This window comes from Festucalex cinctus, chromosome 17, assembly GCF_051991245.1.
Source record: "Festucalex cinctus isolate MCC-2025b chromosome 17, RoL_Fcin_1.0, whole genome shotgun sequence".
NCBI classification, from domain to species: Eukaryota; Metazoa; Chordata; class Actinopteri; order Syngnathiformes; family Syngnathidae; genus Festucalex; species Festucalex cinctus.
Genome location: NC_135427.1, coordinates 23,209,923 through 23,236,251, shown reverse-complemented (window position 1 = coordinate 23,236,251; position 26,329 = coordinate 23,209,923). Strand labels below are relative to the sequence as shown.

General features: G+C 42.5%; 1 long non-coding RNA gene and 1 pseudogene across 3 annotated transcripts; one reads left to right on the top strand and one right to left on the bottom strand.

The window, feature by feature from the left end:
• Positions 1–1,849: 1,849 nt before the first annotated feature.
• On the top strand, positions 1,850–25,510 carry LOC144004477 (uncharacterized; annotated as a pseudogene). Its single transcript, XR_013279387.1, has 2 exons — positions 1,850–2,271; positions 19,989–25,510. The product of XR_013279387.1 is annotated as an uncharacterized LOC144004477 (transcript).
• On the bottom strand, positions 4,935–6,534 carry LOC144004485 (uncharacterized). Of its 2 annotated transcripts, none has more exons than XR_013279394.1 (3): positions 6,142–6,534; positions 5,204–5,447; positions 4,935–5,103 (listed from the first exon to the last, which is right to left on the bottom strand). It is a non-coding gene; the product is annotated as an uncharacterized LOC144004485 (long non-coding RNA). The 2 variants fall into 2 exon arrangements; XR_013279395.1 differs by lacking the exon at positions 6,142–6,534 and adding an exon at positions 5,894–6,066.
• Positions 25,511–26,329: the final 819 nt, after the last annotated feature.

Here is a 26,329-nt window from a genome sequence, read left to right as displayed (position 1 = left end):
TACTCTGTAGCGCTCAAAACGCTTAAGCCATCTTGGCCACTCGGTAACTTTCGTGAAGTCAAACCTGCCCGGCGCCGTTAACTGAGGCATAGCAGCTCCGCCCTCGGCGTTACTTCTTTGCCCGGGGTCTCCTTCGCTCATCGTTGCCTTTTTGCTTCTGACACCATGTAATGTTCACTAATCTCGGTACGTGAGACAATGACGACACCTGTTGATGCTTAACAGTCTTCTTTATAGCTCACTTGCCATGTGCACCAATACAACACATCCGTGTAGGAACATACAATGATACACACATAGTTCCGATTTATCCAACAGACTGAGCTACTACCACTTTGTGTTGACTAATATTTGACCATTCATTTTATACAAGTACTGCAACACCAAAAATGAATTCACACCGAAAGTGATCACACAGAAAGTTTTTATTAAAGGCTGATATAAATTCTGCCTGGGCTTTATTTTGGGTCTTCACAGCGACCCAAAACCATACAGCATATTTTCAGTTTTTTCTCATCTGCCATGTCAAGAAAAATCTTAATATCCTCATAGAATTCGAAAATGAAGAGGAGGTGATCCTTTTCTGAGCTATCATCAGAAATGGCTATGCTTTTCAGGACCTCACGCTGCTTTATGTCACGGTGTGGGGGTGTTGGAGGGAGGACCCAAATGCAGGGGGCAACAAAAACAGGTCAAGGCAAGGATGCAAGTAAAAAGGGGTTTAATTAACAAAAAATGTAATCCAGGGACTATGGAAAAAATACAAATGAACAAGGTCTAACAAACTAACTAGGGCAACATGGCATGACAGGAACAGCAACAGAAACAATAACTCAACAAGAACTGAACGGAAAACAGGTGACTAAATACACACAGACTAATTGACAGCTGGGCAAGACACAAGTGGCAAGGGAAGCTGATTGGTGGATACACTGGGAAGGGAAGACACACTCAGGTGGACGTGGTTAGACAAAACGGGACAAGGGAAGTGACAAGGAACACATGACAACCAAAAACACCAAGAGAAAACAAAATCCCACCCCCACAAAACCAAAACATGACACTTTATTTCATCCATCGACAAGATGGTTGGCTCAGCAACCTTCCCTCTCAGCAACCCTGCATTGGAACGTAGCCATGCAGTCAAGTGCAGCCAATATAGGTCCACTGGTCCTTATTTATTGGAAAAAAAATAAAAGTATATATATATATATATGTATGTATGTATACACACACACACACACACACACATATATATACTCGATGTAGATGTATTAATTTTTGCATACACATGAATAAAAATATGAAACAGACATTGCGAAAGGTACAGGACAGGTGCACGTTCCTTTTGAATTTATTTTAATCAAAGCAGTTCTGTACTCAAAAATGTCTTGTAGTAATAGAAAACATTCTGACACATACTGTAATTATAGTTTCTGTGACAGTGGGTACGGTTTATTTTCGTTCTCTTTAGAACATAATGTGTGGCCAATTGGGAGGCGTTTAGCACACGCACACCCCCACACGCTGCAGACTCAACGTAAATTATAACAATGAAGATTCACCAGGAATAAATGGAATCAAAAGTAAAACGTTCGTTTTTAAAAACTGTAGAATTAAAATAGTTTCTTTATATTGCATCAGGAAATAAGTTGTTTTGAATTTTGTATCATGTTTAACGAGCGCGATAGGCATATAAATGTATTTTGTTCTAGTGTTTATGCCGTAGTTAGCGGCCGATCTTCTGCGCATACGCATCACCGATGTTGCAAGATCACTTGACATACCCCATTGAGCAATTGTAAACGGACAATTTCCAGCCAATCCTGTAGCGTGACGTCATCGGTAGGCGACGACCCAGATACAATCTGGACTGGCGGCCTGGTCACATGGTGCCGACACCGACCATCCTCGAATTCTTCAGAAGGCTTCTTGCCGATTTATGTATTATTGAACGGGCTGAATACTCGACACCGTGCGCACATTAGTACTTTACTGGACTAACACGAAACTCATCCAATGTTTGTGTTAGGGTAAACTCGTCTCTGTGTGCGTTGAAGCCTCTTGGTTTAGCATAGTGTAGCTTGCTAGCCGCTAAGAGACGCGTTCGATATACAAAGTGTTGAGATCCTCCTATAAAAATGTGCGCAAAAAGGACAGCAAAGTACGTGGAGGAACTCTGTGGAGCGAAAGAGGAAAACGAGCATCGTCGTCAACTACTGGACGTAGCCAGACTTTGCAAGAAGCCTCGTGTTACGCTACACAAAGCAGGTTTGTACACTTGTTACTCTAACTTGCTCAGAAAATCTATGGGCCGATATTTGTGCCACCAGAAACGGAATCTTTTATTCCATTCTAGTGGTTGATAATATGTAAATGAATCAAAAATAAAGAATATACCTTCCTTTCTTATATATGATTCTTACAATATTTGCCACCAAAAACTGGAATGACTTTATATTAGTCCCCTTTTAACAGCAGGCAAACACTGAACAAGAATAATATTCAGAGTCATAGTATAGCAGTTTTATTTTCATTAATCATCTCAGCTTCAATGACAATGTGTGGTTCTCCCAATGGGAAGATGGTTGGGAGGCCTCAATATAAGAGCTGGACCCTCTGTGTTAAAACAAAATAATGTTCACTCAAAAGAAAAGCATTTTTCCCATTGATGTTTTCTTTTAATTTTATATAAAATAATTGACTTGTTTTGCCAGCCGCTCCTTGTTGCAGACAGTTCTTGTTAGAGTAAAATATCTTGCAAATATATCTTGAGTAGGGGTGTGAATTGCCTAGTACCTGACGATTCAATCCGTATCACGATTCTTAGGTCATGATTCGATTCGATACCGATTAATCCCGATATGAATTTACAAGTCGATTGTTGCGATTTTTTTTTTTTTTTTACTCAAATTTAGAAAATACCATTCAGTAAACTTATACATGTACACTGTAAGATTTGTATGAAAATTTATTATTTATTGATCTCAAACTTCAGTGTTATAACTGTGAGCTATTGTATTTAACAAACAGGTTGTAACATTTTTCATGTTTGAACAGCATTGAAATAAAATATTAAAGCCCCAGTGTGTAGCTCACGACCGCCATCTATCGGTCAAACAAGATAATGCAATGATTTTAAGCACACGAACTACGGCGTCCCAGAGAGAACCTACTTCAACAGCCTACCACCAATTTCACCGGAACAGAATGCAAACAACTTCTGGTATTCCCTCGAGTGATGACGTAAGTGAATTGCATTTGTTAGACATACTGTACAGATCCCTAATAATTGTGATTTAGTCATATAATTTCAGAATTAATATTTTTGTCGGCATTGTTTGGAAATACTGTACGTCAGCTAATGATAATGGCTATCTATGTTCATATTTGTTAGTGCAACTAAACCATGCAACAGAGAACACACAGTTATGTTATGTTTTATAGACATGTGGACCATCTCAAAGGGGGCGAGGGAGAGAACGGGGAAGAGAACGCGGTGTCTCGTAACGTACGATTATGTCATCATGGAAAAATAATTCCATTCGAGCATGCATGTGAATGGCTCAAAACATACCTTTGCTTGGAATATGTGGTATTTAGATTACATCGTTTGCTGATATGTTTAGTATATCGTGCAAAAATAATGGTGTTAACTGAACTACACATCTGCAACTCAGACTCGTAAACTCGTGTCTTGTTGCTACTAACCACTCAGAAAAGTGCTGCTTACAAAAACATTTGAAACCCTTTACTCAGATATCGATTTGTCACCATGTTGAACAATTTTACCTAATAAATATCACTAAGCAACTTAATTAGTTTTGATTGAAGATACAACAGCTTCCTTGTACTTCGATGTGCAGGAATTTACATGGCTTTCACAAATAGTCTTGCTCATGTAATAATGTACTTCATTGGCTCAGTGACTTTCAGTTCATTGTTTGGTACCTCATCTGACATACAATTGTTACCTTCTTGCAGAGACTCGTACAGGAAATGACCATGGAGGAACATGAAGATATCCAAGTCCAGCTGATAGACTGACACCAAGAAATACTTTTTGACACATTGCTGACACATCAGCACCACCATGATTTCCTGTACCTGGATCCCACATCAGCACCACCATGATTTCCTGTACCTGGATCCCAGACTGCAGCACCTTGGTGGACTTGTAGCAAATAAGTGACACTTTCCCAGATCCTTGAGGACAATACAAAGGTTTTTTACCTGGCATATAATTAGTCCATGTCTGACACTTGTTGTTGTAGTTTGTATAACTTGTATATTGTTGTTGTGTGTTAATTTGTACATTTTGAATAACTAAAAAAATACTATTTCCTTTGGCGTCAACATGCAGTGTTCATTCGACACCTAACCTAACACTATTTTACATGACCAGAAATGTAAAACATCAAAAGCCTGGAGAATTATTATAAATGCTTGCAATGACAAGGAATTCTTCATTGGCCAATGAATGTAAGGTACAGTACATGAAAATGAATGAATAAAATAAACTAAAATAAAAGTCTACATGAAATGAACATATTAACTAAAAAAAAAAAAAAAAAATGCTGTTAGAATATAATGAGCTTCATGAATTGCAGTTGTTCCAGAATTTTACCAATACGCTGTGCATTTCAAAATATGGAAAATAGACATACAGGTTTGGGCCAAAAGTAGTGTTACAGAGCAGGTATGTGTTGTACACAGCTAAAATATCTGATTAACTCAATACCATGATGTTTATTTTTTTGTGTGTGTGTGCTGACATTGTCCCCCATTAACATTGCAACATTCCTCAAACTCTCCCGAACACATAGTATGATCTGTAACACTACTTTTCGCCTACTCTATGATGTTATTGGGGCAAAATTAAGGAAGGCTTGTCCATTGATTGTGTGAACAGACTGCAGTAAAAATGAAGTCACTTCAATGTTTGCTGGTTTTATTAAGTTTTACATGCTCCTTGACTGCACAAGTACATGTTATGGAGTGAGGGCATGTTCCCACCAACGATGATATCATATTCTTCAAAGGCTTGCTGAGGAAAGTGAGGGAGGAGTCACTCCATGGCTTCAGACACCTGGTCAGCAGGTCCTGTGTAAAACAAGTGGTGCTTGTACATGTGACCATTCCGTATTGCTTCACACAAAAAGTTAATGTAGTGTGCAATGCCGTCCATATATAAATGACATACCAAGACGTCGGCTGACTTCAGTTTGTTGCAGCTCAGATATGGTAGGTGGAGATACTGGTGGTACAACACCGAAGCCTTCTGGGGTCCTCCATTCAAGTGTCCTCATTTGGGGCATTCCAATTTGGCTGCTGACTCTCCCCTTGATATTTTTTTTTCTTGCAGGTCGGTGATGTATTTAAACGGTGCATGAATGCTTGTATACATCAGAATATGGTTCTGGAACCCCTCAAGTTTGGCTGTTGATCTCGTGTGACACAAACAAAAACAAAATTATAAAATAAAATAGAATAATTGATGATACTACTATATGTCACCAACTTTCCAACAAAGCCCCCAAAATAGAGTTAAGATCTTTAGTTTTTGGGCCCAAAACATTGTATTAGCTAGATAAAAGTAACTTGACTGCATACTGCATAGAATATGCAAAGGCTGCTTGCTTGTCGAATTTCCGTGGAAAACGTGGCAGCCTGTAAATTCTGGTGCACCCAATTACACAATGGACCAGTACACACTTGAGTGAGAGAGTTCAGACTAAGTGCTTACAGCCAGCATTTAAGTCCAGAAAGTTATTCCCTGCGGAAAATTAATTTCGAGAACACTATTTTCACCAACCACAACGAAAATAATTTTCAACTCCTCCACTAATGCAGTATGCTTTAGATTCTCCATTGAAGTTATGGGCAAATATACCTCCGAAATCACAGTTACATTACATTACACAATAACTTGCGCATTTACTCTAAATATAACGTGCCAGCGGGAATCTTTTTTTTTTTTCAAAGCAAGTAGCTACATAACGAAATCGTTCGAGTGGTGCGGAGTTGCTAATCAACAGCTACAGTGATCGTAAAACAAAGGTACGAACATCGTATTAATTAGGACGGTGTATACTTTTTCTCTCGCTCTCAAAACGTAAACACAAATGTACTCTTACTTACCGGTCAAGTAGAAAGCAGTCGAAGGCACCGGCACGTCCCAAACCTAGTCTGTTCCTCATTTCTCTCCATCTGGCAAATGCGGCTACAATATAAACTTGTTTTGTCGCGCTGAAATAAAATAAATTCCCAAAGTAAGTGTGATGCTTGATAATGCTCTCTTCGGGGACCGTAAACTCTTCTTCTTCGTGGACATGCGGTCGCCATACAAACCGGAAGTGCGTTCCAAAAACGCGTTAAGAAATGGAGCGCTGAAATTTGTCTTTGACGGCACCCGTAGCAGAAAGATGGCGGCGAAACATGGCGTACACTAGAAGCCGCGGCCCGGACATGTAAGATAATTTGCGATTTCTAGACTAACCGTTATATTTAAAAAAAGTACGTTTATGCGATACAACATATGTTTTTACATACTACTAACACAAACAATTTTTTTTTTTCGAATGATTTATTGTTTCTCCACTAGATGCCACTGTATAATACTGAGTGTACCTTTAAGGCTTAATGTTCCATTAATATAACATTCTTCCATGCTTAAGGTGTGAAAGTTAGACGTTTTGTTGAATATTTTTCCATCAAAAATGGATGTTAAAAAATCGATTCAGCTGCGTATTGAATCGATTCGAGAATTGTGTGCTGTAGTATCGCGATATATTGCCGAATTGATTTTTTTTAACACCCCTAATCTTGAGTCACTTTCAATGTTTACGTTATAAAAAGCTCAGTTCCAAAATTTACAATTTTCGATTTCGTAGCCGATTATTCCCGCATTATACATTTTCCATTTACTTCCACATTATTCATCCGATTTACTTCATTCCAACTTCAATATATATTCCAGTAATTCACGCCATGAGCTCTTCCAGCTTTTCAGTTCCGTAATTCACAATTTCCGATTTCGTAGCCGATTATTCCCACATTCTACACTTTCCATTTACTTACACATTATTCATCCGATTTACTTCATTCCAACTTCAATATATTCCAGTAATTCATGCTATGAGCTATTCCAGCTTTTCAGTTCCAAAATTCACAATTTCCAATTTCAAAGCCGATTATTCCCACATTCTACACTTTCCATTTACTTCCACATTCATGCGATTTACTTCATTCCAACTTCAGTACATTCCAGTAATTCATGCTATGAGCTATTCCAGCTTTTCAGTTCCAAAATTCACAATTTCCGATTTCGTAGCCCATTATTCCCACATTCTACACTTTCCATTTACTTCCACATTTTTCATCCGATTTACTTCATTCCAACTTGAATCTGTTCCAGTAATTCACGCCATGAGCTCTTCCAGCTTTTCAGTTCCAAAATTCACAATTTCCGATTTCATGGCCGATTATTTCCACATTCTACACTTTCCATTTACTTCCACATTATTCATCCGATTTACTTCATTCCAACTTCAGTACATTCCAGTAATTCATGCTATGAGCTATTCCAGCTTTTCAGTTCCAAAATTCACAATTTCCAATTTCATAGCCGATTATTCCCACGTTCTACACTTTCCATTTACTTCCACATTCATATGATTTACTTCATTTCAACTTCAGTACATTCCAGTAATTCATGCTATGAGCTATTCCAGCTTTTCGGTTCCATAATTCACAATTTCAGATTTTGTAGCCGATTATGCCCACATTCTACACTTTACATTTAGTTCCACATTCATACGATTTACTTCATTCCAACTTCAGTACATTACAGTAATTCATGCTTTGAGCTATTCCAGCTTTTCAGTTCCAAAATTCACAATTTCCGATTTCGTAGCCGATTATTCCCACATGATACATTTTCCATTAATTCCACATTGTTCAACTGATTTACTTCATTCCAACTTCAATATATTCCAGTAATTCAGGCTATGAGCTCTTCCAGCTTTTCAGTTCCATAATTCACAATTTCCAATTTCGTAGCCGATTATTCCCACATTCTACACTTTCTATTTAATTCCACATTATTCATCCTATGTACTTCATTCCAACTTCAATATACATTACAGTATTTCATGCGATGAGCTATTCCAGCTTTTCAGTTCCAAAATTTCCAATTTCAAAGCCGATTATTCCAACATTCTACACTTATCATTTACTTCCACATTATTCATCCGATTTACTTCATTCCAACTACAGTACATTCCAGTAATTCATGCTATGAGCTATTCCAGCTTTTCAGTTCCAAAATTCAGAATTTCCGATTTCGTAGCCCATTATTCCCACATTCTACACTTTCTATTTACTTCCACATTATTCATCCGATTTACTTTATTCCAACTTCAGTACATTCCAGTATTTCATGCTATGAGCTATTCCAGCTTTACCATTCCAAAATTCACAATTTCCGATTTCATAACCGATTATTCCCACATTACATTTTTTCATTTATTTCCACATTATTCATCCGATTTACTTCATTCCAACCTCAATTCCAGTAATTCAGGCCATGAGCTATTCCAGCTTTTCCGTTCCATAATTCACAATTTCCGATTTCGTAGCCGATTATTCCCGCATTCTACACTTTCCATTTACTTCCACATTTTTCATCCGATTTACTTCATTCCAACTTGAATCTATTCCAGTAATTCACGCCATGAGCTCTTCCAGCTTTTCAGTTCCATAATTCACAATTTCTGATTTTGTTGCCGATTATTCCCACATTCTACACTTTCCATTTACTTCCACATTTTTCATCCGATTTACTTCATCCAACTTCAATCTATTCCAGTATTTCACGCCATGAGCTCTTCCAGCTTTTCAGTTCCAAAATTCACAATTTCCGATTTCATTGCCAATTATTCCCACATTCTACACTTTCCATTTACTTCCACATTATTCATCCGATTTACTTCATTCCAACTTCAGTACATTCCAGTAATTCATACTTTGACATATTCCAGCTTTTCAGTTCAAAAATTCACAATTTCCAATTTCATAGCCGATTATTCCCACGTTCTACAGTTTCCATTTACTTCCACATTCATACGATTTACTTCATTTCAACTTCAGTACATTCCAGTAGTTCATGCTATGAGCTATTCCAGCTTTTCGGTTCCATAATTCACAATTTCAGATTTTGTAGCCGATTATTCCCACATTCTACCCTTTCCATTTACTTCCACATTATTCATCCGATTTACTTCATTCCAACTTCAATCTATTCCAGTAATTCATGCTATGAGCTATTCCAGCTTTTCAGTTCCAAAATTCACAATTTCCAATTTCAAAGCCGATTATTCCCACATTCTACACTTTACATTTAGTTCCACATTCATACGATTTACTTCATTCCAACTTCAGTACATTACAGTAATTCATGCCATGAACTCTTTCAGATTTTCAGTTCCAAAATTCACACCTTACCCACAATTCTCGATTTTGCACCCGATTATTTCCCACATTCTACATTTTCTATTTGCTTCCACATTATTCATCCGATTGACTTCATTCCAACTTCAGTATATTCCAGCACTTCACGCCATGAGCTCTTCCAGCTTTTCAGTTCCAAAATTCACACCTTACCCACAATTCCCGATTTTGTACCCGAATATTTACCACATTCTACATGGGTGATTCAACATTTCATATTTACTTCCACATTTTTCATCCGATTCACTTCATTCCAACTTCAATATATTCCACCAATTCATGCCATGAGCTATTACATCTTACTACCTAACTTACTACGCAGGGTAGCCATTTTCCAACTTACCATGCACGGCGGCCATTTTAGACAAATGATATGCCCAGCTTTCTTGCCAACCTGGCCTCCCAAGGCTGGGGCCATTTTGGCCAATTGATTAGGTATGCCTGTGATTCCTGCCAGGATATTCCCCGACCTGAATAGGAAGTGACCTGATTTCAACTGGTAGTGACCTGATTTCAACTGGTAGTGACCTCATATCAACTGGAAGTGACCCCATATCAACTGGAAGTGACCCCATATCAACTGGAAGTGACCCCATATCAACAGGAAGTGACCCGATTTCAATAGGAAGTGACCTGATTTTAACAGGAAGTGACCTGATTTCAACAGGAAGTGACCTGAAATCAAAAGGAAGTGAGCATGCTAGTGCTAAGTTAGCATGCTCAGGCTAATGTTAGCAAGCTCATGCTAATGGTAGCTTAGCATGCTAATGTTAACTTAGCATGCTAATGTTATCATGCTAATGCTATTGTTAGCTTAGCATGCTACTGCTAATGCTAAGTTAGCATGCTAATGTTAGCTTAGCATTGTACTGCTTATGTTAAGTTAGCATGCTAATATTAAGTTAGCATGCTAATGTTAAGTAAGTTCCCGAGGCGTTCCCAGGCCAACCAAGAGACATAGTCTCTCCAGCGTGTCCTGGGTCGTCCCCGGGGCCTCCCGCCAGTGGGACATGCCCGGAACACCTCCCCAGGGAGGCGTCCAGGAGGCATCCGAACCAGATGCCCGAGCCACCTCAGCTTGCTCCTCTCAACGCGGAGGAGCAGTGGCTCGACTCTGAGTCCCTCCCAGATGACCGAGCTTCTCACCCTATCTCTAAGGGAGAGCCCGGACACCCTGAGGAGGAAACTCATTTCGGCCGCTTGTATCCGGGATCTCGTTCTTTCGGTCACGGCCCACAGCTCATGACCATAGGTGAGGGTTGGAACGTAGATCGACCGGTAAATTGAGAGCTTTGCCTTTTGGCTGAGCTCTTTCTTTACCACGACGGACCGATACAGAGTCCGCATCACTGCAGACGCTGCACCAATCCGCCTGTCGATCTCCCGCTCCATCCTACCCTCACTCGTGAACAAGACCCCAAGATACTTGAACTCCTCCACTTAGGGCAGGATCTCATCCCCAACCTGAAGACGACACTCCACCCTTTTCCGCCTGAGGACCATGGTCTCGGATTTGGAGGTGCTGATCCTCATCCCATCCGCTTCACACTCAGCTGCGAACCGCTCCAGTGAGAGCTGAAGGCCCCGGCTTGATGAAGCCAACAGCACCACATCATCTGCAAAGAGCAGAGATGCAATGCTGAGGTCACCAAACCGGAACCCCTCCACGCCTCGGCTGCGCCAAGAAATTCTGTCCATAAAAGTTATGAACAGAATCGGTGACAAAGGGCAACCTTGGCGGAGTCCAACCCTCACCGGGAACGAATCCGACTTACTGCCGGCAACGCGGACCAAACTCTGGCAACGGTCGTACAGGGACCGAACAGCCCGTATCAAGGGGCCCGGCACCCCGTACTCCCGAAGCACCCCCCACAGAACTCCCCGAGGGACAGGGTCGGACGCCTTCTCCAAATCCACAAAACACATGTGGACTGGTTGAGCGAACTCCCACGCACCCTCGAGGATCCTGCGGATGGTGTAGAGCTGGTCCACTGTTCCACGGCCAGGACGAAAACCACACTGCTCCTCCTGAATCCGAGATTCGACCTCCCGACGGACCCTCCTCTCCAGCACCCCTGAATAGACCTTATCAGGGAGGCTGAGGAGTGTGATCCCTCTGTAGTTGGAACACACCCTCCGGTCCCCCTTCTTAAAAAGGAGGACCACCACCCCGGTCTGCCAATCCAGAGGCACTGTCCCCGATGTCCACGCGATGTTGTAGAGGCGTGTCAACCACGACAGCCCCACAACATGCGAAGTCTTTAGGAACTCCGGGCGGATCTCATCCACCCCCGGGGCCCTGCCACCGAGGAGCTTTCCAACCACCTCAGTGACTTTGACCCCAGAGATAGGAGAGCCCACCCCAGAGTCCCCAGACTCTGCTTCCTCAAAAGGAGACGTGTTGGTGGAATTGAGGAGGTCTTCGAAGTATTCCCCCCACCGCTTCACGGCGTCCCCAGTTGAGGTCAGCAGCACCCCATCGCCACTATACACAGTGTTAATGGTGCACTGCTTTCCTGAGACGCCGGATGGTGGACCAGAATTTCCTCGAAGCCGTCCGGAAGTCGTTTTCCATGGCCTCACCGAACTCCTCCCATGTCCGAGTTTTTACCTCAGCAACCGCCGAAGCCGCGTTCCGCTTGGCCATCCGGTACCTGTCAGCTGCCTCCGGAGTCCGACTGGCCAAAAAGGCCCGATAGGACTCCTTCTTCAGCTTGACGGCATCTCTTACTGCTGGTGTCCACCAGCGGGTTCGAAGATTGCCGCCGCGACAGGCACCGACCACTTTACGGCCACAGCTCCGATCGGCCGCCTCAACAATGGAGGTGCGGAACATGGCCCATTCGGACTCAATGTCCCCCGCTTCCCCCGAGACCAGGGAGAAGCTCTGCCGGAGGTGGGCATTGAAACTCTTTCTGACAGGGGATTCCGCCAGACGTTCCCAGCAAACCCTCACAATACGTTTGGGTCTGCCAGGTCGGACCGGCATCTTCCCCCACCATCGGAGCCAACATACCACCAGATGGTGATCAGTTGACAGCTCCGCCCCTCTCTTCACCCGAGTGTCCAAAACATGCGGCCGCAAATCCGATGACACGACTACAAAGTTGATCATCGAACTGCGGCCTAGGGTGTCCTGGTGCCAAGTGCACATATGGACACCCTTATGCTTGAACATGGTGTTCGTTATGGACAGACCGTGATGAGCACAGAAGTCCAATAACAGAACACCGCTCGGGTTCCGATCAGGCGGGCCGTTCCTCCCAATCACGCCCCTCCAGGTCTCACTGTCATTCCCCACTTGAGCGTTGAAGTCCCCCAGCAGGACGAGGGAGTCCCCAGAGGGAGCGCTCTCCAGCACACCCTCCAAGGACTCCAAAAAGGGTGGGTACTCTGAGCTGCTGTTTGGTGCATATGCACAAACAACAGTCAGGACCCGTTCCCCCACCCGAAGGCGGAGGGAGGCTACCCTCTCGTCCACCGGGGTAAACCCCAACGTACAGGCGCCGAGCCGGCGTGCAATAAGTATGCCCACACCTGCTCTGCGCCTCACACCGTGGGCAACTCCAGAGTGGAAGAGAGTCCAACCCCTCTCAAGAGGACTGGTATCAGAGCCCAAGCTGTGTGTGGAGGCGAGTCCGACTATGTCTAGTGTGTCTACTTATGTCTACTTCTCGGCCTCGCACACCAGCTCGGGCTCCTTCCCTGCCAGAGAGGTGACATTCCATGTCCCAAGAGCCAGCTTCTGTAGCCGGGGGTCGGTCCGCCAAGGTCTCCTCCCTTGGCTGCCACCCAGCCTACACTGCACCCGACCCCTTTGGCCCCTCACACCGGTGGTGAGCCCGTGGGAAGGGGGACCCACGTTGCCTCTTCGGGCTGTGCCCGGCCGGGCCCCATGGGTGCAGGCCCGGCCACCAGGCGCTCGCCAGCTAGCCCCGCCTCCAGGCCTGGCTCCAGAGGGGGGCCCCGGTGACCCGCGTCCGGGCGAGGGAAACGCGTCTCCAAAGTTCGGTTTCGTCATAAGGGTCTTCTGAGCCGTTCTTAGTCTGGCCCCTCACCTAGGACCTGTTTGCCATGGGTGACCCTGCCAGGGGCATAAAGCCCCAGACAACATAGCTCCTAGGATCATTGGGACACGCAAACCCCTCCACCACGTTAAGGTGCCGGCTCACGGAGGGGATATTGTTGTTATTGTTATTATTATTGTTATTATTATTATTATTGTTATTGTTATTTATTTATTTATTTATTTTTTATTTTTTTTAATCCCACATGCACTCACTCACACAAGTTTACATCATGTAAACTGGGTGGATATGAGTGCTGTTGGACCTCAGTGCAGCATTTGACACGATTGATCATAATATACTGTTAGACAGGCTGGAAACTTGGGTGGGATTCAATGGAACAGTCCTTAAATGGTTCAGGTTCTATTTGGAGGAAAGGAGTTACTTTGTGACTATTGGAAATTTTGAATCTGATTGAAAGGCCATGACATGTGGGGTTCCTCAAGGGTCAGTCCTTGGACCCCTGTTTTTGTATATGTTACCTTTGGGTCAAATGCTTCAGAGCGCAGATGTTGACTATCATAGTTTTGCAGATGACACACAACTGTATTTATCAATGTCCCCAAATGACAACAGTTCTATTAACGTATTGTGTCATTCTCTAGAGCAAATTAACAATGGATGAACCAAAATTTCCTTCAGCTGAACGAAAACAAAATGGAGCTCATTGTTTTCGGCAATAAAGAAAATTGCTGTTAAAAAACAGCTTGAGTCACTGTCTTTAGAAACTAAAGACCAAGTTCGAAATCTTGGGGTACTAATAGACTCAGACATGACCTTCAGCAATCATATTAAATTCATCACTAAAACAGCATTTTACCAGCTGAAAAACCTATCCAGACTGAAGGACTGCATGCTTCAAGCAGACCAAGAGAAGCTTATCCATGCTTTTATCTCCAGCAGACTAGATTACTGTAACGGTCTTCTGACTGGACTCTCTCAAAAGAACATGAGACAATTGCAGCTCATTCAGAACACTGCAGCTCGAGTTCTGACCAAAACAAAAAGATCACAACATATTACTCCAGTACTTAAGGATTTACACTGGCTCCCAGTCAGCTGTAGAATCGATTTTAAAGTTCTGCTACTCGTCTATAAATCACTAAATGGTTTGGGTCCTGAATATATCCAAGAAATGCTGATTGAGGACAAACCCAACAGGGCTCTGAGATCTACAGACTTGGGCCAACTAGTGGAACCCAGAGTTCGAAGCAAACATGGTGAAGCTGCATTTAGCTATTATGCTGCACACAGATGGAATAGGCTACCAACAGAAGTGAAGTCAGCCCCAAGTGTAAATGCTTTTAAATCCAGGTTAAAAACTTTGCTTTTTTCAGATACCTTTGATTAGGGACTTTTAAACAGCTTTAATTAAGGCGTTTTTACTATTTTAAACTTCCTTATGTTAAATGTTTTAAAGTTTGTTGAATAATGTTTTAAGATTATTGTATGTTCTTTTTAGTAAATTCTGTAACCTATTTTCATTTATTTTTCTTCCTCTGAATGTTAACTACTGTTTCTTGATGCTTATGTGTTGTCTTTCCTTGTGTAAAGCACGAGTTGCCGTGTGTATGAAATGTGCTATACAAATAAACGTGTCTTGCCTTGCCTTGCCTTATCTGGCAAACCACGTTACGTCTAATGACATCACGTGACTACCCTCCCTCTGCGAAAATAACAAGGAAGTAGAGTAACATGCGTGCAACATGACAGTAAGCCTGCACATCTGCGTCGTCTTCAACTGCAGCGGCCCCTCAATTAGTTGAGAAGAAAAAACACCAAAGTCGCGTATAGAAGTACTTTGGATTTGAGGTTGATGCGCATTGAGATTGAGAGGCCGAAACCGTTTATAGACGAAAGGGGAACACATCCAATTTAGCGAAACATGGACATAACCCTTTGAATTCCCGTCTTATCATTGTTGTCCATATCTAAACTAATAACGTATGATGACCCCACACTTAATGAGCTGCTTTGCGAAGTAACGTTAGCATTAGCGTGATGTTCAGCCTCTTCTGCCCCGCATAATAAAGTTAGGTAAAGTTGCCGGGCAGCTTATTAACTGAATCACTTAAAGTAACATTAAACAACCCTCAAATAATATATCCAACGTTATTCGTTATTTTGTTTGTGTGTGTGAGGCTACGTGCTGCAACTGGTTGGTAAATAAGCACAGTATAAGATTTTTATTTTTTAATGCTACATGCTCTGTGATGCATTTTTCATTTTACAGTATTTTAGTGTTTAGTATTTATTGTTTGTTTATTTATTGAACATATAAACATAAACAAGTAGCCAATAATAATTGAAAGAAGAAACTCTGCAATTATTTGTGATGGTTTACATGTCCAAAGGGAGTAGGAAGAAGTTAAAACTTATCTAGTCCTACTCCTTATTCTTTATATCTTTTAACTTATTTCATTATTAAATACAGTAAATTAATACCTTACAATAAGTGTGTAATCCTGCTCATGTAGACAATTGAACTTTAACATACGTACATTAGTCAGTAGCGTATGTACATGAATTTCTTAGGCATACACAATAATACATCCTCATACTCATATACAATTTTCATTACAATAATGCCCTTGAACTTTATTTTTAAACGTTTTTTTTTAAACTCAACAATTGACTTGCATTTTTTCAAGTCATTATCAAAATGATTCCACAAATTAACACCTCTTACAGAAACACACTTTTGCTTAATATTTGTTCTTATTTAGATTTTTTTTTTTTTGTAGACACTTGTAAGTTGTACCCCTTATGTCATATAAGGACTCTCTCTAATTTCAAATGGCTTCTGAATACTATGGCAGAGTAGATTGTTGTAAGCTTTATACATTATTTGTGCTATTACTGTACTTAGCAAGTATATGCACAGTATTTTTATTTTATTGTTCACGCTATTGTTTAATACATTAATGCACAGTATTTTAATGTAATGCTTTAAAGCTACATGCCAATTGTTTTGTTTAAGCACTAGAGGTGGGAATCTTGGGGCACCTCACGATTCGATTGCGATTACGATTCAGAGGCTACGATTCGATTATAAAACGATTATTGATTTCCCCCCCAGGCAGCAGAAAAAAAAACAATGTATTTTTGTGCTTTTAATGTTTCGTACATTAGTTACAAAAATAGTACAAAAGTCCTCTCAGGCCTAAATAAACTACTATTTCAGTATCAAGTTAACAGTTCAAAACAGTAAATAAAATACTCAAGTCCTCATTCTGTAACAACAGCTTTTAAGTATATTCAGTCTTCAACAGAATAAAACATAGCATTGAGCAAAAATATATTATTTTTATCCACTCAAAAGTGCATTGAGGTATAAATGAAAGACAATGTGAACTACTACTTCAATACAAATGCCTAAAAAAAAAAAAGTGCTTTCCTGCTTTTTAAGTTGTGTAAAGATGAACATGTAAATATTAAAGTTTCTCAGAGGTACAAAAAAAAAAAAACCCTCAAGTGCTTTTCTGCTTTTTAACTTGTGTAAACATGAACGTGTAAACATTAATGGGATCGTTCGGCTTTTTTAACATGAATCTCAATTTGATCCTCACCTCCCGTGTGTGCGATCAGCACTGACTTCTTTCTGACAGCGTTCGGTGACACCAGTTCTGGTTCGACGTTGGACGAGAAGAAAATAAAAAATAAAATAGTCCAGCAAGCTGGCTGGGGTCTCGGAAATAAAGCGTTTTTCTTCTAAAAACTTTTTGTTTTCAAAAGCGTGATACATTTCCACCACAATACTCTTTTCTGAATAAAGTCAGACGCCATTACCGCCAGCCACTACTTTTTTGTTCGTTCGTTCGTATCACTGCGCGGCGCCCTGTAGAACGCTAACCGACGCACTGCAGCCAGCTAGCTGATACTTCCGCCTGAAGTTGTTTGCCTTTTCGGAGCAGGTCTGATCTCACGAAGAGGTGGGTTGGTCAGCTCAGCCATGCTTGTTGTTGTTTTGAATCTCGAGGCGTGAGTTGTGGATGTGTACTCTCGGTCCGTCCCAAAAAGCGTCCCGAAGACCGCGCGCGCTACTGCGTTTCAGTTCCGCGTACTTTTCGCTCGTTTCGCTTCCCTTGGCATATTTATATAATCGGAATTTGGACGTTTGTGAATCGTTCTCGATTGTTCCACGGCCGAATCGTGAATAATCTAAGAATCGGAAATTTTGCACACCTCTATTAAGCACACAGTATCATTGTTTGTTGTTCACTTCTAATAAAGGAATGTATGTTGTAACAACTATGGCCTATGGCCCAGTCAACCCTCTAATTTTTTTTTTAGTTTGCTTCTTCTAAAGCAAATTCTCTGCAGTTGCATAAATATTCCACTGCCCAGACAGGATCTAAGCTTGGTGAGCTCTGCAGGTGGTCACCCAACCACCAACAAAGCTCTTTTGAAGCCGCTGACCAGGTGACAAAGGAATTTATGCGTCTGCCGAAGGAGTGTATTCAAGCCCGCCATCCCGGAGCCCGAACAAATGGCTCCAATGATTTGGAATACACAAACGACTGATCAAAGGAATGTTCATGACCTCTTATCAATCACAAAGGATATTCTGGCGTCTCGCCCTTCCAGGGGGGGCCCTCCTGGAACGTCTAGATGGAGCAACACCACCGTCAAGTGGTGAAACTTGGAACTATCCTTAGTGACAATTCATATAAGTAACCGCATTTTACACATTTATACCATGATAATTCTTGACAGATAACTGAACTACGAATGATTCATGTTATGTCTTTGTGTGTATGAACATCCTATTTCATTTGTACTCCATAAAGAATGAAAGATAACCAATATCATTCAGTTCAGTCAGATTAGACAAGTAGAAGTTACCTCACAAGTTAGTTTATGATGCATTAATTACGATGTGTGTTAAACGGGTTGTGTGAGAAAGCTGATTTGCCAGACTGACCAAATTTAATGACAAATTATTAATCCCTTTAATAATTATTTATTTATTTTTTTTTAAGTCTGCGTGAGCGAACAGAAAGGGTGTGCCACCCCTTACTGAAGCCCCGCCCATAGACTTTAAAAAGACGAGGGGACCGCCTCGCTCTCTCTCTCTTCCAACTTCGCCCCTCCAACATCATCTTCCGATCGCTCTCTACCTGCAAGTTTCCCAGCCTGCTCGAACTCTTTGTTCCAAGAAACTTGCTAAACACGTGGCCCCTTTTTTCTGGCAGCAACCGTTGCCATGAGAGCAGCCACTCGCTCCACGCCACGCCAAAGCAGGTGCAAACTGCAACGCTGACTAAAGACTCTTTTGCCCTTTTTTTTTTTTCTTGTTTTTTTTTTTTTCTCCACCATCGGTGATTGCCCGCCAGCGGCGAACTCCGCGGCCCCGGGGTACACTTGCAACGTACCGGCGGACTTAAGGTTGTTGCGCCTAAGCCGCCCCGCACCTCACCTGCTATTCTGTGGCGCCCCGCCGCGGTGCTAGCTCACCTCCAACGGCTGGCCTTCCCCGTACGCAGGCGCGTAGCGGACCGAGCTCCAACACCTGGAGTCGGACAGCTGTCCGGCAGAACCAACCTTGCCGGAGAATCAACCTCGCCGAGTCGCCGACCAATCAAGGGACGAGCCGCGCAACTACGTCAGCCTCCGAGCGGCTTCCTTGCCCACCTGTGGAATAGCCCTTTTTTTTATTTTCTTGCCTTTTTCAACCAACATTGACTATTTTTCCCCCTTTCAAAAGACCGCCCGTTTCTGTTCGCTTCGACGCAACACCCTATTCTCTCCTAAGTCCACGTTCCCCAAATTGGTACCACTGCGTGCAACTTACGTTTGAAACATATCACAGATCTGGCAGGTCAAATTTCTCTTTTCCCTGTTTCCTTATTCATTCGCATTCCTTCCTTATTTTCATTAGCTTTATTTTATTTCTTTTCTTCTGATGGTAGAATAGTGAGATAGGCAGTGTTTTGATTCTGTAGTGTAGCAATCGTGAATAAATGTATGTTTTATTAACTGTATTCCGCCTAAATCATCTGTGTTTCTGAGTGGATTATTATTCTTTTGTTAGTACAACGAACCACTGAATATTGAGTGTGGCGACTTTTGATTATAAATGACTGATGAAGGAAGGATTTTGGTCGTTGTTTGCTCCTGTTAACCCAAAGCAAAACCAACGTGGTGCCCCTAGAGGTTATCGAGGTAAATATAATTTACCTCTGTAACGTCCAGATTATTAATTTGTCCAAAAGACGATCCAATTGTCGCTACAATGTTGAAGTACAGCATTTATTGCTTATTTTCTATTTTTACCGTGGTATCGAAATGGCATCGAAAATCGTGGAATTTCAGTGGTATCTGCATCGACTATTAAATTTCTGGTATCGTGACATCCCTGTTATGAATATTAACCATAATAACGTGTGTTTGTTTTCTTGTGTCTTGCAGACATAAGTGAATATGTTTGTCCTGAGCAGCAGGAGCCAAGGCATCTTTACATTAAAAAAGAAGACGACAACAAAGAAGTCCCCAAAGAGGAAGGAGAACAGCATTCTCCTACCATTAAAAAAGAGGAGAAGCCAGGGCACGCTTGCATGAAAGAGGAGAGAAAAGACCCTCCCTACATTAAAGAGGAACCAGAGGAAAAGGATGTCGATATATTGCCATCGACTGGTGTCACCTTGAAAAGTGAAGATGTTGCAAGTGAGGTGAGCAGAGGGGTGGAGCCCCCAACCAGCAGCTCATGTCAACAAATGACGACTGAAGGTGATGGAAACCACTGTGGAGGATCACAAGCAGATGGCCTCCTAGCTCCACTGTCAGAAAGTGACGACACTATGTCAGATGCTCTTCAGGATGAGGAGGAGGCTGAAAGTGCTATGACATGTCACACTGACAACAAACGCTGGGAATGTTCTCTGTGTAGGAAAACTTTGGCTCGTAAGAAATATTTGAGACAACACATGAAACTACACACTGGCGAGAAACCTTTTGGCTGCACAGTTTGTAGGAAAAGATTCTCACAAAGCGGAGCCTTAAAAAGTCACACAAGAACCCACACTGGTGAGAAACCTTATACCTGCTCAGTTTGTGGTCAAAGATTCTCTCGCAAGGGAAACTTAATAACACACACTAGAACCCACACTGGTGAGAAACCTTATGCCTGTTCAGTTTGTGGGCAAAGATTCTCTGAGAAGGTAACCTTAACAATGCACACAAGAACCCACACTGGTGAGAAACCTTTTGCCTGCACCATTTGTGATAAAAAATACTCTCACAAGATAAGCTTAATATGTCACACAAGAACCCACACTGGTGAGAAACCTTATACCTGCTCAGTTTGTGGGCGAAGTTTCTCTGATAAGGGAGCCTTAAAAATACACACAAGAACCCACACTGGCGAGAAGCCTTTTATCTGCACAGTTTGTGGGAAAAGATTCTCTTGGAAGGTTAACTTAAAACAGCACACAAGAACCCACACTGGTGAGAAACCTTATGCTTGCTCAGTTTGTGGGAAAAGATTCTCTACCAAGGGAACCTTAAATAGTCACACAAGAACCCACACTGGTGAGAAACCTTATGCCTGCTCAGTTTGTGGGAAAAGATTCTCTACCAAGGGAACCTTAAAAAAACACACAACAACCCACACTGGTGAGAAAGCTTATGCCTGCTGAGTTTGTGGGCAAAGATCGTCTACCAAGGGGAGTTTAAAAATTCACACAAGAACCTACACTGGTGATAAACCATTTGTCTGCTCAGTTTATGGGCAAAGATTCTCTTATAAGATTTGGGTCCAGAGACACAAGTGTGCTGGTGAACGCAGTAATCAAGAAGCTTGCAATGAAAATGTAAATATTTAGGACCTGGGGTCCATTTCACAAAGCAGGTTTAGTGAGAACCTTGAGTCTGTTCGCCCTGTCCGTTTCAGAAAGGGAGGTAACTGAAACCAGTGAAAGAGAGGTAACTCTAGCCTATTTCATAAAAAGAGGTAACTTAACTTCTCGGTCAATGAACCTAACCTGGTCGGTTCCGCCTTATTTTAGTCGCACATGAAATTTGATGTCTTCATTCAGTTAGCTTGTGAGCTGTGGTGCAACATACCTGTAGTTCTGCTGTTATTTAAATAATAATAATAATAATCAGTCAGTAGGCCTCTATTAAAAGTCAATATTTTCACAAACATTGGCATTTCCTTTTGACAATGATCCCATCAATGAAGGTGCACTCTAAAAAGAGAACTGTTGAACCAATTTAAGATTACAAATTGAATTGCTGACCAACTTCGTAAAATTGCTTTAATTGTTAACACACGATTGAGTTAAAATAATCCAAAGTGAATGTATTAAGTTTAATGAATTATGACTCCATTAAACTTAACAAACTTAGATTTATTTTGGATTAACTTAATACAAGTGACTATTCGGACTGTCAAAGTTAGTGTTAACTAATGAATTAATTACAAAAATGATCGCATTAATCATATATTAATGCAGCCTAATCACTCTATTAATTTTAACCGCAGATGATCCTTTCGCTGACAGCAGATGGTTACGTTAAAGGTAGCACAGGTTGTGTTTGAGCAATAAACATAACTACATGCATTAAAGGATTTCAAAAATGTTTGTGTATGACATTCAGAATATTTGTTCATGTCAAACCATCGGGGTCATTTTTTTCCCCCCATTTTAAATTAGGCAAGTAATTAACTGATTAGATAAAGGAGGATGAGCGTGTGCAGTGGATACAAATTTTTGAAGACGACCTCATAACATTAAATGTCCCAAAAAAAATTAGCACGTAACAGGTGCTTGTAAGGGAAATCGGTCCAATTAATTATTAAATCAATAATTGTTAATTATTAAATTAATAATCAATTGGCTCATTAATTGAAGGAGACTCAAACTTAATATTTAAATTAAGTTGAGCTTGCCTGCGGAGCACCACATCTCTTTTTGATAATTTTATCAGGATAACAGATGAGAACCTCGTTGAATCAGTCATTAAAAATGAAGGTTGTGCCCTTACTACAATTTTGTGAGTTCTTTGTTCAGCTTAGAGGTCACTATAAATTGATGAAACACACACACAGTAAACCAGGGGTTGAGTTTTGTGCACGTTTATTCTCTAACCTAGGTGGGATAATCTACTTAGAATTTAAAGAAGCAAAACTAACTACTATGATAGGAAATTAAACGAGAACTAAAATAATAAAAATAATCAAAGGGGAAGAAAAGAGAAACGGTCTTAACCAAGGTGATGGATTTCTTGAATCAACCAACATGGGACCCACAATCAACCTAGTTTGCACCAATTTGTACTAGGGCGAAGGCCTGCAAAGTTGCACTTACAGATGGGGTTGATCTGAGAAGCAGGACCCTGGATGGAGACTCGCCAAGCCCGTTTGAAGATGGAATGGAGAAGGTTCAGTTCAGGAGAGGGAGAGACAGGTCGTCCGGCTGGCCAACTGAGCGTCACGGGGTCAACCTGCTGGCTGGGGAGAGGCCCTCTTGGTGGAGGCCTCAGGGTGCTTGGGAAAAGCACCATCCGTTGAGCCTTTGCAGGGACTAAAAGCAGCGTGTTTCGCTGCGCCTGTCGCTACACGCGATGGCTTCTGTGCATTGCCGTGTGCTGGAGGTTAAGCTAGCTGGGCTAGCCCTTTGTCTGGCAGCCACGCCGATGGAGACCAGGAAAGAGCCAAGAAGAGCCAAGGAGCAGTGAAGAGAGCGGGAGCCAAAGAGCAGCCAAGAAGAGAGGGAGCAGCACGCAGGGAGCGTGCTTTTAAATTGGGAGGGCGGCGGCCTCCACCCCAGGGGTCTGGTGAAACCACAGTGGAAAGTTACCAGCTGGGGGAGGTTTTTGGTAGACTAATCAGATTGAATCTGGATCCCATGTGTGTTAAGATTCTAAGGTCAGAATTCAACCAATGCAACACGTACAATTGAATACCTCAAATGAAATGTTACCTAGCTTACACTGTTAAAACGTGCATACACATGAAAGTTTAGTGGAGAATCTGCCACTGCAATGGAACATTTTCATGACATTTCATGGAGTCAACATTTCACAAATGGCAAACATAACATTTCATAATTCATTGTTCTGTTGCAAAATAAGAGAGTCAAGTTTCTAAGAAGGCTTTTACTGTTCTGATTTGTGTGTGTGTGCGCGTGTCAGTCAGAGCATGTGTGGCTGTTTGTGGGGGATGTTCTTGTCCTCCCCACCCCCCACAGTGGCATGTTCAGGCCACAGGAGCTCAATTCCTTAGGAAACTGAGGTTGCAAAAAGTTACAACCGGCCGATAATCGTTACAGATCCTCCCTTTGGCGATGGAAACGTTCTTCGACAGAACGTTTCGGTCGGCACTTCTAGACGTGGCATCGGCAGTTGGACAGGTGAAGCACAACAATGCAGTTACCAGAGTACAAAGTTGGTGCAAACCCACCCCTCCCCTCCCTTTGCTAAAGCTAGACTCAGCAGTTGGCTATGATGTTATCTTTCCCTCTAGGTCTACACTACGTGTCGTGTATAGAGTGGAAGGGGAAAGTAACAGACGCAACAGGAGAAGAACACGAGAGTGAAAAATAGAAGTCCAATAGTTGTCTAGAGGCCTATGTAGGAATGTCATGTCAATGTGACTGAAAGGGGGCACTTTCGGTTCTTACTATGACTTTGGGTCTTTCTCGGGCAAAAGAAAGCTGTATTAAGGGAGCATGCAGGCCGAGAAGACGTTCTCACAACTGAGCTGTTGATGTATCAAACAGATTAGTACAGCATGTCAAGTCAGCGCGGTCGCACCTTGCGTGTGAGCGTGCTCTGGTTGGGACACCGGGAAGAAACAAAGTCTTGTGGTTAGTTTGGTTCAGCTTAGCGTGATGCTAGGCAGATTGAGGACTAGCGTAGTCCTTTTGGTTGTTTTGTCGGGAGACGGTAGATTGGTAATTTGTTTGCTACGCGTTGTTAGGCAAAAGGAATCTCGGTCGTGACTCGTGTGTTTCGCCATTTTCAAGTTAACTGCGTTTGGACTAACAGCGTTAACAATTAAGGTTCTTATTTTAAATAAGAAGCTAAGAAAAGCAGTAGCTAAAAGCACATTTCTTACCAATTGCTTTAGTCGTTTGGGGAGTCTGCTGAAGTTCATTTGAGTCACTGTACACTTTCTAGGATGTTTGTTTATGCACATGGTGTCATAAGTATGAGTGCGGGTGTGCGAATGGGTGAAGCACAAATTTAATTGGCTATTCAATGGCGATATGGCGGTTAGGTTTGGCCCTAGCCACTTTAAATATGTCATTAGCGCAGTCATACACAACAGCAGCAAAAATTTGTTTGCCATTAGGCGCCAGGGTGTCTGAAACCACTGTTTGGAAAGGGACCGTTTGGGTCCTGCATCAGTTGGAAAGGCAAATGCATCCATAGGTGCCTGATGGGTGGGAGCTAAAAGCTCCAAGTCATCTTGTGGATGAACCACAGGAACAATCACAGGTGTATCTTGTACCTGCTGATGATGGTCAACAAAGCTGGGCGAGGTTCATCCCTCAATTGTAACCAAGGAAGTGAGGTCATGGAGGTTGGACCTGATTGGCTGGTCCATTCCTGTTGTGATGACCTCCCTTTGACAGCTATGTTTCATGTCATGGGCGTATGATGTCATGACCCCCCCTTCGGCTACGTGGAGCCACGAACGGCAGAGATGTGCGGTCCACGGAGGAGCAAGAAGAAAGCCCATGACAGGAAGCAAAAGGTGACCACCAAAAGCGAATGTCTTGGCATGAACAGGTGAGCCGTTGACAGGCGGACAAGGAAGGCACGCGGCGGCGGTGAGCCACACAATGAGCAAAAGCAAGAGTAGAACAATGGACTGCAAGTTCATTGAAATCGGATAAGTGTTGTTGAGCACAAAGGCTGACAACGTGTGGCCCAAAAGAAGTACTGCACGCGCGAAAGCGGGGGCAGTGAATGGCAGGGCAGTGGCGCGCACCATTGCAAGGGTGGGCTGGGTGGGTAACAACTTGCTCAGAAATAGGCACAACGCGCCAAGCAGATTGCAAAGAACAACCACTGTGTTGTTTGGGTTGTTTGATGACAATTTCAAGTGCGATTTCAAGTTCAAAGTCCGCGGTGAAGCTGAATGGTTTGCTTCATAAGTGAGGACAACAGTCTCAATTTGTGTCCTGCGTAGCTCAGAGGTGCAATCCAAGTCGCATTCCGGAAGGTGGCAGAGTTGTACACCCTGAGTGGGATGTTCAACTTGGCCGAGGGGAGAGCTGGTGTTGCGAAGGTGACCTCTTGAGGGCATCTCGGAGACAACAGGCATGGTCCCCCCTTGAGCTGGGTGAGAGTCCTGGTGTGAGTTTTGTACACTCAGAACAGGTTCACAAGAAGGCTCTGTTAGGCTTACCGCATAACAATTGGCAGTTTTGGTCAGCGGTGCTGCTGGCAGAGGCTGCCGCACCTGTGACCAGATTTTGCATCGGTCGTAATCTATCAGGGGCTTGAAGCGGCCCAGCAGATCTTGACCAATGAGGAGCGGGACTGATTCCACAGCAGACACGTACACAGGGTGGACCAATTTGTGTGGTCCAATCGTCCAGTGTAACGTTGCCATGGAGTCCAGATGGGTGTTAGTCAGTGCAAACGCACCGATCTCCAATGAGCAGTGGTTGAGGCGGAGCATCCGGCCACTGTTCTTCAGCATGGCTTGAAGTTGGTTGAAGAGCGTGTTGGACATTACTGTAATGTCAGCGCCAGGATCAACCAAAGCGTCATAGTCTGTTTGTTCAAGTGTCGTC